Source organism: Lithobates pipiens, unplaced genomic scaffold, assembly GCF_037356315.1.
Source record: "Lithobates pipiens isolate NorthernLeopardFrog02 unplaced genomic scaffold, aLitPip1_a1.2 Scaffold_18, whole genome shotgun sequence".
NCBI lineage: Eukaryota > Metazoa > Chordata > Amphibia > Anura > Ranidae > Lithobates > Lithobates pipiens.
Window position 1 is genome coordinate 225,397,391 of NW_027507758.1, and position 14,780 is coordinate 225,412,170.

The following is a 14,780-nucleotide window of genomic DNA, read 5'->3' on the forward strand; positions in this document are numbered from 1 at the left end:
AGGTTAGCCACCATGCTCAAGTTTTAAAGAATGCTAGGGCCCACCTCTAGCGTGTCTAAGAGGCCAGGGTATAGCAGTAATGGAATGCCAAGGCAGTCTGTTGCCAGGAGATCAGTCTATTGCATGGCCGGACCTAGGTACGTCCAGCATGGTCAAATATCTGGAACTCCTGGGTTAGGATCCCAGTCTAAGGTACATTATCAGCCCAAGGAGACTCAATGTGCTCAATACAGTAAAGCCTTAAGAGCACTTAAGCTGGGTCCTCAACTTAGAGAAATGGTCTTACAGCCCCTTTGGAGGATGGAGTTTTTTGGGTATACAGTAGTAATAGGCACAGCCCAAAGCAGGGTGTCAAAGGCACCCGGGTCAAAGGCCAAGACCATAAAATAAATAAACGTTTTTGGCCTAAGTAGGAAAGTAGGGGAAAGACATTCCATTTGCCTTTGTATGAGGTTGTTGGGGAAGATGGTAGCCTCATTCAAGGCTGCTCCCTTCCCCTAGTTTAACTCAACACCCTTAAAGAACAGCATGCTGTCTGCTTGGATCCAGAGAATCTAAGTCTTGGATTTTCTGATGTGCTTGACATCAGAAGTACGTAAAGCCTCAGTTGGTGATTACTAGCCAAAGGTCTAGAGGAAAATCCTTCATTCCAGTCACCAGGAAAGTGATAACTACGGATACCAGCATCATAGGCTGAGGTACAGTCCTAGAAGAGCTTTCGATCCAAGGGAAATGGTGCAGACCGAAAGATTCCTGTCTGTCAATATTCTGGAGTAGGGATGAGCTCGGAGGTTCGACTCGAACAGATGTTCGACTCGAACACAGGCTGTTCGCCTGTTCGACGAATTCAGAACTTTGTGGACCGTTCGCACCATATTCGTGTGGAGCAAATGGCCCACAATGCACTACGCTATCGCAGTGCATTGCTGGCTCATGATTGGCCAAGCATGCACTGTGATCCTGCATGCTTGGCCAATCACAGCGCCGGCAGTGAGGAGAGCCATAATTGACCACAGGCAGGATGCCTGTGGCCAATTATAGCTCAGGGGGGTTTAGTACACGCCCCACACTATATAAGGCCGCCAGAGCGGTGGCCTTGTGTAGTGTGTTGGCGTGCAGGGAAAGAGCAAGATAGGCAGGGATAGTATATTTTTGCTTGGAAACCTAGCAATGTTGAAGTGGGTGTTGTGTGCCTCCTGCACAGTATACACCTGAATCTACCCCTTATTGCTGGTGTTGTTCTGTTTCTGTAACACAGGCATCTGCAGCATTTACAGTGGGCGTTGTGTGTCTCCTGCACAGTAAACACCTGACGCTACCCCTTATTGCTGGTGTTATTCTTTTTCTGTAATACAGGCATCTGAAGCGGTTAGAGTGGGTGTTGTGTGCCTCCTGCACAGAATACACCTGAAGATACCCCTTATTGCTGGTGTTGTTCTGTTTCTGTAATACAGGCATACTATAGACACCCCCCAGGCACAATATTTAAAGGAATATTTAACTTTTTTTTTTTCACTTTAATCGTCATTAAAATCAGTGCTCCCGAAAAAACGGCCATTTAAAAAAATAAAATTTGCATTGATCCATGTCCCCTGGGGCAGGAGCCGGCTCCCCAAACCCTTTATAGAACAATATCTTGCATATTAGCCTTTAAAATTAGCATTTTTGATTTTTAAACGTTCGAGTCCCATAGACTTTAATGGGGTTCTAAAGTTCGTACGAATTTTAGGTCCGTTCGAGGGTTCTGGTGCGAACCAAACCGGGGGTGTTCGGTTCATCCCTATTCAGGGCCTGGACATACAGGTCACAAGGTGGTCCTGTTTGGATACAATCTGACAAGGCTACAGCAGTGAGCTATATCAGACACCAAGGGGGTGCCAGGAGTCTGGATGCCCAGAGGGAGGTGAACCATTTGTTTATTAGACAGAGAGGCACGTATTCTTGCTTATCTGCAGTCTTATTCCAGGGGTGGAAAAATTGGCAGGAAGATTTTCTAAGCCGCCAGCAGCTGTACCTAGGAGAATGGTCTCTACCCCCCACCATATTTCAGGCCATATGCCGGAGATGGGGTACCCTGGATGTAGATCTGCTAGCTTCCAGGTTCAACAAGAAGCTGGACAACTTTGTGTCAAGAACAAGTTATCCGCTAGCACAGGGGTCATCAACCCCCGGTCCGCGGCCCACTACCGGGCTGTAGCGTCTTTGCAGCTGGGCCGCGGCAGGCTGTGAGGCACCGGTGGATCAGAGAGGAAAGCGGGCGGGCGAATAAGAGACTCGGGCTGGTGAGCAGAGATGACATCTCTCTCCGCCCGCCTAGCATCCCCGCTCTTCCGCCCTCACAACGTGCGGAATGTCGGCGGTGCGGCGGGGAGCAGAGAGATGACATCATCTCTCCCTGCCCGCCTAGCATCACCGCTAGGGATGAGCTTCGTGTTCGAGTCGAACGTACGTTCGACTCGAACATTGGCTGTTCGTCCGTTCGGCGAAATCCGAACATTTTAGTCCGTTCGCGTCAAATTCGTGTGCGATGGCGCAGTGCATTGCTGGCTCATGATTGGCCAAGCATGCACTGTGACCCCGCATGCTTGGCCAGTGGCAGCGCCAGCAGCGGGGAGAGCCATGATTGGCCACAGGCAGGATGCCTGTGGCCAATCATAGCTCAGGCTGTGTAGTGCACGCCCCACACTATATAAGGCCGCCAGCGCGGCGGCCTCGTGTAGTGTGTTGGCGTCTGAAGCAGTGGGTGTTCTGTGTACCTTCAACACAGTACACACCGATCGTTTTCGGCCGATTTTCGATCTTGCTGTTGTGTAGTGGTTATTGTCTGTGTGCCCTGACCGCAGTATACACCGCTATATTCACCTCACCTATATAGCTAGTGATCTATCTTTTATAATAGAGCTTGCAGTCAGTAGTGTTAGGAGATAGTGCGTGCTGAGTTAGAGTAGGATTTTGCAATATCAATCAATTGGATCGCTCTGCAAATGCTGTCTCATGTACCCCTTAAATGGACAAAGACTACTTGATCTTTATGCGCAGCCACTGCGCCCATCAAGCGCAGCCACTGTGCCTATCAAGCGCAGCCACTGTGCCCATCAAACGCAAGTACTGTGCTCATTAAACGCAGCTACTGGTGCCACTAGCGGCTGGTGCTCAAAATTTTTGGGGAGGCGCAAACAAACTGAAAAAAGAAAATCAATTGCGGCCATTGTGCCATCAAACTAAGCCACTGTGCCCATCAAGCCCAACCACTGTGTCTATCAAACGCAGCCACTGTGCCCATCAAGCGTAGCCCCTGTGCCCAGCAAGTTCAGCCACTGTGCCCATCAAATGCAACCACTGTGCCCATCAACCACAGCCACTGTGCCCATCAATTGCCACCACCGTGCCCATCAAATGCAACCACTGTGTCTATCAAACGCAGCCACTGTGCTCATCAAGCGCAGCCACTGTGCCCATCAAACGCCGCCACTGTGCCCATCAAACGCCGCCACTGTGCCCATCAAACGCAGCCACTGTGCCATCAAACGCAAGCCACTGTGCCCATCAAATGCTGCCATTATGCCCATGAAACGCAGCCACTGTGCCCATCAAAGGCAGCTACTGTGCCCATCAAGAGCAGCCATTGTGCCAACTACCATACCTATCAATTGCTGCCAGTATGCCCATCAATTTCTGCCAGTGTACCCATCAATTGCCGCTCCTGTGCCCCATCAAATGCTGCCAGTGTGCCCATCATTTGCCACTGCAACTGTGCCCCATCAAATGCTGGCAGTGTGTATCACCCCGGCACTTGCCTGTCTCGCAGCGGGTCAGTGGCGGTGTCCTGCGTGCTCCTTGATGTCTTCTTCCGTCCTCTCTATCAGGCGTCCAATCACAGCGTCTGATGTTTCAGCCAATCAGGTGACAGATAACAGACCCGAGCACCTGATTGGCTGAGAGGTGGTTCAGTGTTAGCAAAGTGAATTCCTTCACTTTGCTAACAAACAATTGAGTGAGCAGCAAACGCACAGCATTGCACCCGCTGTTCACCTTTTGGGTGCCTATTAGAGTCTACGGCTCTAATCAGGTGCTTCCAAAAAAAAAACCCATCACTATAATTCAGGTGCCCAGCGCCAGAAAAGGGGCCAGACACCTGAATAGGGGGTGTCAGCGGGGACTATAAATAGATTCATGCAAGGCATGAATCTATCTATGGTGATAGAGCGGTGACAGAAGAGAGGGGGCAGCGCTCCTGCGCCCTTTACGGACGCACTGCCACTGTATGTTATACTTTTCATTTAAAGCCCCTCTCAGAGATAAAATCCACACCCCTGCCTGTTGTAGCCACTTCCTATTGGATGGGCTATGGTAAAAAAAAGGTGGACGTCAGCAGAGAGGATTGGAGGAGACTGGTGGTCCCCTGGGTCGGTGGTACTCCTAACAGTGGGGATGTGGGATCTAGTTTGGGGATTTACGTGGGTATATCTGGCTTCACACAGTAAGGGGGAAAAGGCCTAATAGAAAAAGATAGTGGGTATTTAAGTCAAATAATGAAGAGGTAGAGAAAACATTTTGGGAGCCCAATGGATCCAGCAAATTATGCATTCTAATTATTTTCCTATTGCATTCTTCTTTCTTTTCTCCAGTACCACTACATTAAACTCCCACTTAAATTAAATTAATATTTTATTGCTTCATAGGCAGAACAAATGTCATTTGTAATTATATGGCAGAGGTTGCAGTGTGGTGGCACCAGCACCAGTGCCTAAGGCCCAATTTTTCTGCCCCTGTTTAACAGGGGCGTTTAAGTACAATTTTTGATGCAATGCTTTGCAGCAGGGCTAATTCCTGCAATAAAACTAGAGTATATGGAAGAGGTTGCAGTGTGGTGGCACCAGCACCAGTGCCTAAGGCGAAATTTTTCTGCCCCTGTTTAACAGGGACATGTAATTACAATTCTTGATATAATATTTCACAGGAGGGCCACTTCCTGTGCCCACCCAGAGTAACGGTGAGGACCACAACCACCAAAGGTCAATTTTTCTACCACTGTTCAACAATGGCATGTAATTACAATTCTTGATATAATCGTTCACAGCAGGGCGCTCCAGCGCCCACCAAGAGTCACTTTGAGGGCTTACAATGTTGTGGCAAAACCAACACCTTGTTCCGCCATTTCTGCAGAGCATATAGGGCAGGCCCCTACTTTCAAATATTAAATTTATAAACATCTCCTACTTGCAAACGGAAGGAGACAACAGCAAGTGAGATGAAAAAAGATGGACGACAAAACAAATTATACAGGGGTGATAACCCTTCCCTATGTTTTCCAAAAAGCTTAAAAATCGTTTTTTTGACTGGAGCTACACTTTAAAAATGTACCAGTTGAAAATTACAAACAGATTCAACTTAAAGTGGGGTACCCCCTAAAAAAAAAAAATTTAAAGTCAGCAGCTACAAATACTGCAGCTGCTGGCTTTTAATAATCGGACACTTACCTGTCCCGGGTTCCAGCGATGCGGGGGAACGAAGCCCCCCCCCTCGCTCCCCGCTCCGCTCGCGGCGCCGTCATGCATACTGTGGGCACCCGGCTGTGGCTTCACAGCCGGGCACCCACTGCGCATGCGCGAGCGGCGCAGGGCGCCGTGATACGCCGTACAGTCACCTGGGACACGTGACAGGTCCCAGGTGAATGTGCGGCGCGAGGGGAAGTGATGTCACCAGCCCGGGCAATGAAGAAGGCAGACTACGAGGGACCCCCTAGCAACCGGTATTTAGAGGTGAGTAAAAATTTTTTTTTTTGCCAATTATTTTTTTTTTATTTTTTTAAAGAATTTTAAGTAGTTTTATTTTTTGGGGGGCAACTCCACTTTAACACAACAAACCTACACAGTCCCTGTCTTGTTTGCACCGCCTGTATACTGCTGTTCTGAGTATATAGGGCCTGGGGGTCACACGCATTTCCTTTTTTTAATATGGGTACAGGGTTCCCCTTAATATGCGTACAAGACCCAAATAGGCTGGTAATGGGCAGGGAGGGCTACCCATGCCATTTTTCTCAATGATTTTCAACCATATTGCAGGAACCAGATATAACATTAAAACCGCAAGCAGTTTTAAATGGTGTTATTTCCGTTTAATGTCATTTTGTGCTGGGACTGTTCTACACACGGGAAAGACGTGGCACTTCACAGGCATACTACAGACACCCCCCAGGCACCATATTTAAAAGAATATTTCACTTTTTTTTTTTCACTTTAATCGTCATTAAAATCAGTGCTCCCGCCAAAACGGCCGTTTTTAAAACTTTTTTTTGCATTGACCCATGTCCCCTGGGGCAGGAGTCAGGTCCCCAAACCCTTTTTAGGACAGTATCTTGCATATTAGCCGTTAAAATTAGCACTTTTCATTTCGAACGTTCGAGTCCCATAGACTTCAATGGGGTTCTAACGTTCGTTCGAATTTGGGGTCTGTTCGAAAGTTCTGGTGCGAACCGAACCGGGGGGTGTTCGGCTCATCCCTAATTCACCGCTCTTCCGCCCTCACAGCATACAGAATGTCGGTGGTGCGGCGGGGAGCAGAGAGATGACATCATCTCTCACTGCCCACCCCGCATCTCTGCTCTCCTGCCCTCATTTAAGACCACTGAACCAGTGTCACCAATGCAGTGACAATCCTCATCTGGTGGCACTGGAGGGTGATGTGGCAAGTGGAATTCCTCAACTGGTGACAGGCAGCCTGACAAGTGGCATTTCTCATCTGGTGGCAGGCGACATGGAAAGTGACACACTCAGGGCTCCCACTGATTCTGCATTATGGTGCGTTGAACTATTTCATTCATATTACAATGTAATATAAGAAATAATGCGCTTCAATCATCCTGACACCATACCAACCATGGTGCCATGATTATGGAAGTACCAACAGCCGAACACCAGCTATTGTCCGATAAATTGCCAGCAAAATTTTCTTACCCCCCCCCCTCCCCCCACGTGTGTGCGTACATCACCCCCAGTCCCTCGCTGGGCCTTGGCACAATTTTCTTCCACGCAGCCGGTCCCCAGTGCCAAAAAGGTTGGGGACCACTGCGCTAGCACTAGGTTCAGATGCCTTGATAATTCATTGGGATCAGTTTTCTCTGAACTATGCATTCCCTCCAGTTCCGCTTCTTGTGCAGTTCCTTCATAGGATCAATCGGGAAAGGAAGCCGGTAATTCTAATAGTCCCGGCTTGGCTCAGAAGTTCCTGGTATGCAGAGATCATGTGAAGGGCAGTTGGAAGGCCATGGGTTCTTCCGCTATGGCCAGATCTGCTTTCACAGGGGCCAATATTCCATCCTTCCTTACAAAATCTGAATTTGACCGTTTGGCTATTGAGACCATCATCCTAAAAAGCGTGGGATCTCAGGTCCAGTCCTACCCACTCTGGTTAATGCCAGGAAGCCAGCCTCCAGGCTCATCTATTATAAAATCTGGAAGGCATATGTCTCCTTGTGTGAGTCCAAGAGATGGCATCCCAGAAGGTATGCCATTGGCAGAATTCTTGCTTTCCTTCAATTAGGAGTAGAAATGAAGCTGGCCTTGAGCACTATCAAGGGTCAGATCTCGGCCTTGTCTGTATTTTTTCAGAAACTGATTGCCTCTCATTCCCTAGTCCGAACCTTTATCCGGGGGGGGGGGGGGGGGGGCACTGCATTTAAATCTGCCACTCAGGCCATCCATGTGTCCATGGGATTTGAATTTGGCTTTATCTGTTCTACAAAAGCTGCCTTTTGAACTATTACACCATGTTTCTTTGTGTCTTTTGACCAAGACATTGGTTTTTCTTGTTGTCATATCCTCTGCCAGGAGGGTATCATAATTAGCGGCTTTTTTATGAAAAGAGCCATACTTAATTGTTCACAAAGACAGGGTGGTGTTGCGTCCTCACACGGCTTTCTTAACTAAGGTGGTATCAGGGTGGTATCTAAACCAAGATGTGGTCCTACCATCCTTTTTTTTCAGGCCAGCAGTCCGTGAGGAAACATTGTTACACTCTCTAGATGTTGGTAGAGCATTCAAAAGCTCAGATACGGAAGACTGATTTTCTGTATGTGTTGCCAGACGGTCCCAGAAAGGGCCAGGCAATGTCGAAGTCCACTATAGCTAGGTGGATTCGACAAGTTATTGTTCAGGCCTATGGTTGGGAAAAGAAAATTCCTCCTTTTCAGGTTAAAGCGCACTCAACTAGAGCCGTAGGTGCTTTATGGGGAGTGCATCACCCGGTCTCCATGGCGCAGATCTGCAAGACTGCATCTTGATCTTCGGTCCATACATTCACTAGATTTATCAGGTGGATGAAAGAGGGCATGAGGATACCGCTTTCGGATACCGCTTTTGGGCACAGTGTACTGCAGGCAACAGTTTAGGTCCTCACGTCCAATGGCGGTCTTTTCTGATTTGTGTCACCCTCATCTCAATTTGGGCATTGCTGTGGGACGTCCCATGATGTAATGAATAGAGCTCTGTGTCCCGTGATGTATGAATAAGAAAATAGGATTTTTTAACCACTTGCCGACCGCCTCACGCCGATGTACGTCGGCAGAATGGCACGGGCAGGCATAATCACATACATGTACGTGATTTGCCTCCCGCGGGTCGGGGGCCCGATCGGGCCCCCGCCCGGTGCCTGCGGCGGTCGGTTTTCGTTCGGGAGCGATCCCGGACGAGGGGACGGCCATTCATTCATGGCCACCCCCTCGCGATCGCTCCCGACGAATGAAAATCCCCCGTGACATCACTTCCTCTCCTGTAATGTAAACACAGGAGAGGAAGTGATGTATTCTCTCCTCGTGTCGGTCTTTTTCGTTCCGGCACCGAGGAGAGAGGATCGGTGAGTTGCACCTAACACTACACTAACAGTAGAACACGCCAGGCACACTTTTCACCCCCCTGATCACCCCCCAATCACCCCCCAATCACCCCTGCCCCCCCCAGTCACAGTGACACCAAGTGCATTTTTTTTTTTTTTTTTTTTTTTTGCATTGGTGTCATTTGTGACTGTAATAACTGTTAGGGCAGTTAGGGCTAGCCCCCTTTAGCTCTAGGGTGCCCCCCTAACCCCCCCAATAAAGGTTTAACCCCGTGATCACCCCCCGTCGCCAGTGTCACTAATAAGCGATTTTTTTCTGATCGCTGTATTAGTGTCACAGGTGACGCTAGATAGGCAGGTAAGTATTTGGGTTCGCCGCAGCTTTTTATAGCGTCAGGGACCCCCATATACTACCGCATAGCCCCCTGATTGCCCCCCAGTTAACCCTTTCACCAGTGATCACCATATAACTGTTACAGGTGACGCTGGTTGGTTAGTTATATTTTTTTGTTTCAGGGCACCCGCCATTTATTACCTAATAAAGGTTTAACCCCCTGATCACCCGGCGGGTGATATAAGTTTTTTAGGGTCAGATAAGGCCTGCGTCGCCCCAGCGTCAGGTTAGTGCCAGTACCGCTAACACCCACGCGCAAAGCATACACCTCCCTTAGTAATATAGTATCTGATCAGATATATATTAGCGTTGCCAGCATTTTAGGTTTCCCAAAACGCATTGTTAGCGGGATCAGCCCAGATACCCGCTAGCACCTGCGTTTAGCCCCTCCGCCAAGCCCAGCCCAGCCCACCCAAGTGCAGTATCGATCGATCACTGTCACTTACAAAACACAACACACATAACTGCAGCGTTCGCAGAGTCAGGCTTGATCCCTGCGATCGCTAACAGTTTTTTTTGTAGCGTTTTGAAACAGTCGCTGACAGGCTAGGTGCTTTTTTACCTGTGAGTCTCACTAGTGTACCCCTAAATTTAGAGCCCAAAATGGCAAAGCGAAGGTACACTAGTGATGAGGCCTACACGTTTCTGAGCATGACAGATAGTGAAGAGGACGTCACTCATCTGTCAGATTCAGGCTCAGAATACGATCCTGTAGAGGACAGCGGCTCCATGACAGATAGCTCTGACGACGGAGATGAGGCCGCTGTTAAGAACAGGTGTGCCCAATCCCGTATGTATTCTGTTGTTGAGGTGCAGGAACCGCAGGTCACTCGTATGGAGCAGAGACGTACTAGAGCCGCTCAACCTTCTGGTGAACTGGCAAGCACCAGCGGCCTAGTACACCCTGGACCTACATCCAGCACTGCAGTAACACGTGGTGACGTGGCGAGTCCCATAAGTGCAGTTCAAGCTGGCGAGGTGGCAAGCACAAGTAGTGTCCCGCTGCCACCAAGAAGAAGACAAAGACAGGCCCGTCGTACCCATAGTGCCCTTCCTGCAGAATTCGCCAATCCTATTTGGGTGCCCACCACTTCTGCAGAACCCGTACTTCCCCCATTCACTGGCCAACCTGGCATTAACGTGGAAACAGTTGATTTTACGACACTTGACTTTTACTCACTGTTTTTCACCGAAGATCTCTTTAGATCTATTGTGGACCAAACCAATTTGTACGCTGCTCAACACATCGCCACTATTCCCCAGTCCGCCCTTGCCAGACAATGGAAACCAGTTACGGTTTCCGAATTTAAAATCTTTCTGGGCCTCTCCCTCAACATGGGCATAACCAAAAAGAGTGAGTTGCGGTCATATTGGTCCATTGACCCAATTCACCATATGCGCGTGTTCTCTGCTTCCATGTCCAGGGCACGATACGAGATGATTTTGCGGTTCATGCACTTCAGCGACAATGAACTCTGTCGTCCTCGTGGAGACCCTGAGTATGATCGGCTCTACAAAATTCGGCCCCTCATAAACCACTTCAACCAACGTTTTGCAGCCTTGTTTACTCCCGATCAAGTTGTCTGCGTTGATGAGTCCCTGATTAAATTTTCTGGTCGCTTGTCCTTCAAACAATACGTCCCCAACAAGCGTTCCAGATACGGGGTCAAGATGTATAAGCTCTGTGACAGGGCCACAGGCTATACACGTAGTTTCATGGTTTATGAGGGAAGAGATAGTCACGTAGAGCCGGAGAACTGCCCTGATTACATAGGAAGCGCTGGCAAGATAGTGTGGGACTTGGTGTCACCCTTATTCGGAAAGGGGTACCACTTGTACGTGGACAATTATTACACAAGCGTGCCACTCTTTAGTCACTTGTTTGATCAGCAGATTGGAGCATGTGGCACCGTGCGACCTAATCGCCGGGGCTTTCCCCAGCGGCTTGTAGAGTCCCGTCTTAGGCTGGGGGAGAGAGCCTGCTTGCGCAGTAATAATTTGCTCGCTATGAAGTGGAGGGATAATAAGAATGTTTTCGTTCTTACCTCCCTTCATGCAGACACGACGGTCCAAATTTCTACGGCGACTGGTGTTGTGGAGAAACCCCTCTGTGTCCACAAATATAACCTTAACATGGGAGGGGTGGACCTCAATGACCAGTTGTTGGCGCCGTATCTAGTTGCCCGTAAGGCCAGACGCTGGTACAAAAAAGTGTCTGTTTATTTATTCCAATTGGCTATACTGAATGCTTATGTACTACACAAAGCTTCAGGACGGACTGGATCCTTCCTCAAATTCCAGGAGGATATCGTCAGAGCCCTTCTGTATCCAGGCGGTGCTCCACCTCACCTTCCCCTACCAGATGCAGTAAGCCGGCTGCATGAGAGGCATTATTCTTATGTCCTCCCGAGTACCCCTACCCAACGAGCCCCCCAAAAAAGATGTCGTGTCTGTAGCAAGCGCGGATTTAGGCGTGACACCCGTTCTTATTGTCCCCGCTGTCCTGGCAATCCTGGTCTTTGTCAGGGTGAGTGTTTTGAACGCTACCATGAACTAGTTGAGTATTAGCGCAGGGTACAGCATTGCACAAGCTAGGCACACGTTCACAGGGTCTCCCAAGATGCCATCACATTTTGAGAGACCCAAACCGCTGGAACCGTTACAACAGAAAAAGTGTTAAAGTTACAAAAAAAAGTGTTAAAAAAAAAAAAAAAAAAAAAGTAAAAAAACCAAAAAAACCAAAAAAAATATAAAATAAAAAAACCAAAAATAGTTGTCGTTTTATTGTTCTCTCTCGCTCTCTATTCTCTCTCTATTGTTCTGCTCCTTTGTACTGTATTCTATTCTGCAATGTTTTATTGTTAACCATTTTTTGTTTTCAGGTACGCCATTCAGCTGTAGCGTGGATTTATTTATCTTGACAGCAACAGCGTTTGCTCCCACGATATGTAAAGCCACGACTCCAGCGCTGTCGGAGGTGATTTCACCACCACAGTTAAAAAAGAGCATATATGCCGAAGCATGGGGGCATAAGGGGTGGAGGATCGATTTTGCTCCTAATGCCGCGTACATACAGTCAAAATTCCGACGGAGGGCTTGCCCGTGGAAAAGTTTGAATGTATGTACGCGGCATAACTTTTTTGCGGGAGGATGCCCCCATGCTTCGGCATATATATATTTTAGGCACAGATTGTGTTAAATGTGTTATTTTTTGCGATTTTTTTTGTATTTGCTTTGCAGGTATGGTAAGTCCTACTGTTATACTGTAATGTTACTTTGTTTTATTGTTAACCATCATTTGCTTAGCAGGTACGCCATTCTGCTGCAGAGCGGATTTATTTATCTTGACAGCAACAGCGTTTGCTCCCACGATACATAAAGCCGCGACTCCAGCACTGTCGGGGGTGATTTCACCACCACAGTTAAAAAAGAGCATATATGCCGAAGCATGGGGGCATACGGGGTGGAGGAACGATCTGCTCCTACCTTTTGCGGGAGGATGCCCCCATGCTTCGGCATATATAAATGGTGCATGTATGCCCACCATTAGAAAGTGGGTGGATGAAGGGTGGTATCTAATGGTGGGCATGCCCACCGATCAATATTTTTTTTTCGTTCAGCCCACAGGCTGCATGAAAAAAAAAATACAATATATGCCCAACCAGTTCCAGCAACATACTGGTATGTTGCGGGACTTTGAGTGCTTATACCAGAATGATGCCTGCAGGTTTAGGTATCATCTTGGTATCATTCTTTTCAGCCAGCGGTCGGCTTTTATGTAAAAGCAATCCTAGTGGCTAATTAGCCTCTAGACTACTTTTACAAGCAGTGGGAGGGAATGTCCCCCCCCCCGCACCATCTTCCATGGTTTTCTCAGGCTCTCCTGTCCCAACAGGGAACCTGAGAATGCAGCCGGTGGTTCCGCCAGCTGACCATAGAGCTGATCAGAGACCAGAATGGCTCCAATCATCTCTATGGCCTAAGACACCGGAAGCTACGAGCATTTCATGACTTAGATTTTGCGGGATGTAAACAGCGCCATTGGGAAATTGGGAAAGCATTTTATCACACCGATCTTGGTGTGGTCAGATGCTTTGAGGACAGAGGAGAGATCTAGGGTCTGATAGACCCTAATTTTTTTAAAAAAGAGTACCTGTCACTACCTATTGCAATCATAGGGGATATTTATATTCCCTGAGATAACAATAAAAATCATAAAAAAATATATATAAATGAAAGGAACAGTTTAAAAAAAAAATAAAAAAGCAAAATAAATAATAAAAAAAAAAAAAAAAAAAAAACCACCCCTGTCCCCCCCTGCTAAGGCGCAACGCGGAACACAAGCGTTGGTCTGGTGGCATATGTAAACAGCAATTGCACCATGCATGTGAGGTATCACCGCGAAGGTCAGATCGAGGGTACTAATTTTAGCAGTAGACCTCCTCCGTAAATCTAAAGTGGTCACCTGTAAAGGCATTTAAAGGCTTTTAAAAATGTACGTAGTTTGTCGCCGCTGCACGTTTCTGCGCAATTTTAAAGCATGTCGTGTTTGGTATCCATGTACTCGGCCTAAGATCATATTTTTTATTTCATCAAACATTTGGGCAATATAGTGATTTTTAGTGCATTAAAATAAAAAAAAGTGTGTTTTTTCCCCAAAAAATGCGTTTGAAAAATCGCCGCGCAAATACCGTGTGAAAAAAAAATATGAAACACCCACCATTTTAATCGGTAGGGCTTTTGCTTTAAAAAAACACTACATGTTTGGGGGTTCAAAGTAATTTTCTTGCAAAAAAAAATATTTTTTCATGTAAACAAAAAGTGTCAGAAAGGGCTTTTTCTTCAAGTGGTTAGAAGAGTGGGTGATGTGTGACATAAGCTTCTAAATGTTGTGCATAAAATGCCAGGACAGTTCAAAACCCCCCCAAATGACCCCATTTTAGAAAGTAGACACCCCAAGCTATTTGCTGAGAGGCAGGTCGAGTCCATGGAATATTTTATATTTTGACAAAAGTTGTGGAAAAAATACATTATTATTATTTTTTTTTTTTTTTTTTGCACAAAGTTGTCATTAAATGATATATTGCTCAAACATGCCATGGTTATATGTAAAATTACACCCCAAAATACATTCTGTTGCTTCTCCTGAGTACGGGGATACCACAAGTGTGAGACCTTTTGGGAGCCTAACCGCGTACGGTACCCCAAAATCCAAGCACCACCTTCAGGATTTCTAAGGGTGTAAATTTTAGATTTCATTCCTCACTGCCTATCACAGTTTCGGAGGCCATGGAATGCCCAGATAGCACAAAATCCCCCCAAGTGACCCCATTTTGGAAAGGAGACACCCCAAGCTATTTGCCGAGAGGTATGGTTAGTATTTTGCAGACCTTCATTTTTGTCACAAAGTTTTGAAAATTGAAAAAAAGAAAAAAAATATACATTATTTTTTTTTTTCTTCATTTTCAAAAACAAATGAGAGCTGCAAAATACTCACCATGCCTCTCGGCAAATAGCTTGGGGTGTCTACTTTCCAAAATGGGGTCATTTTGGG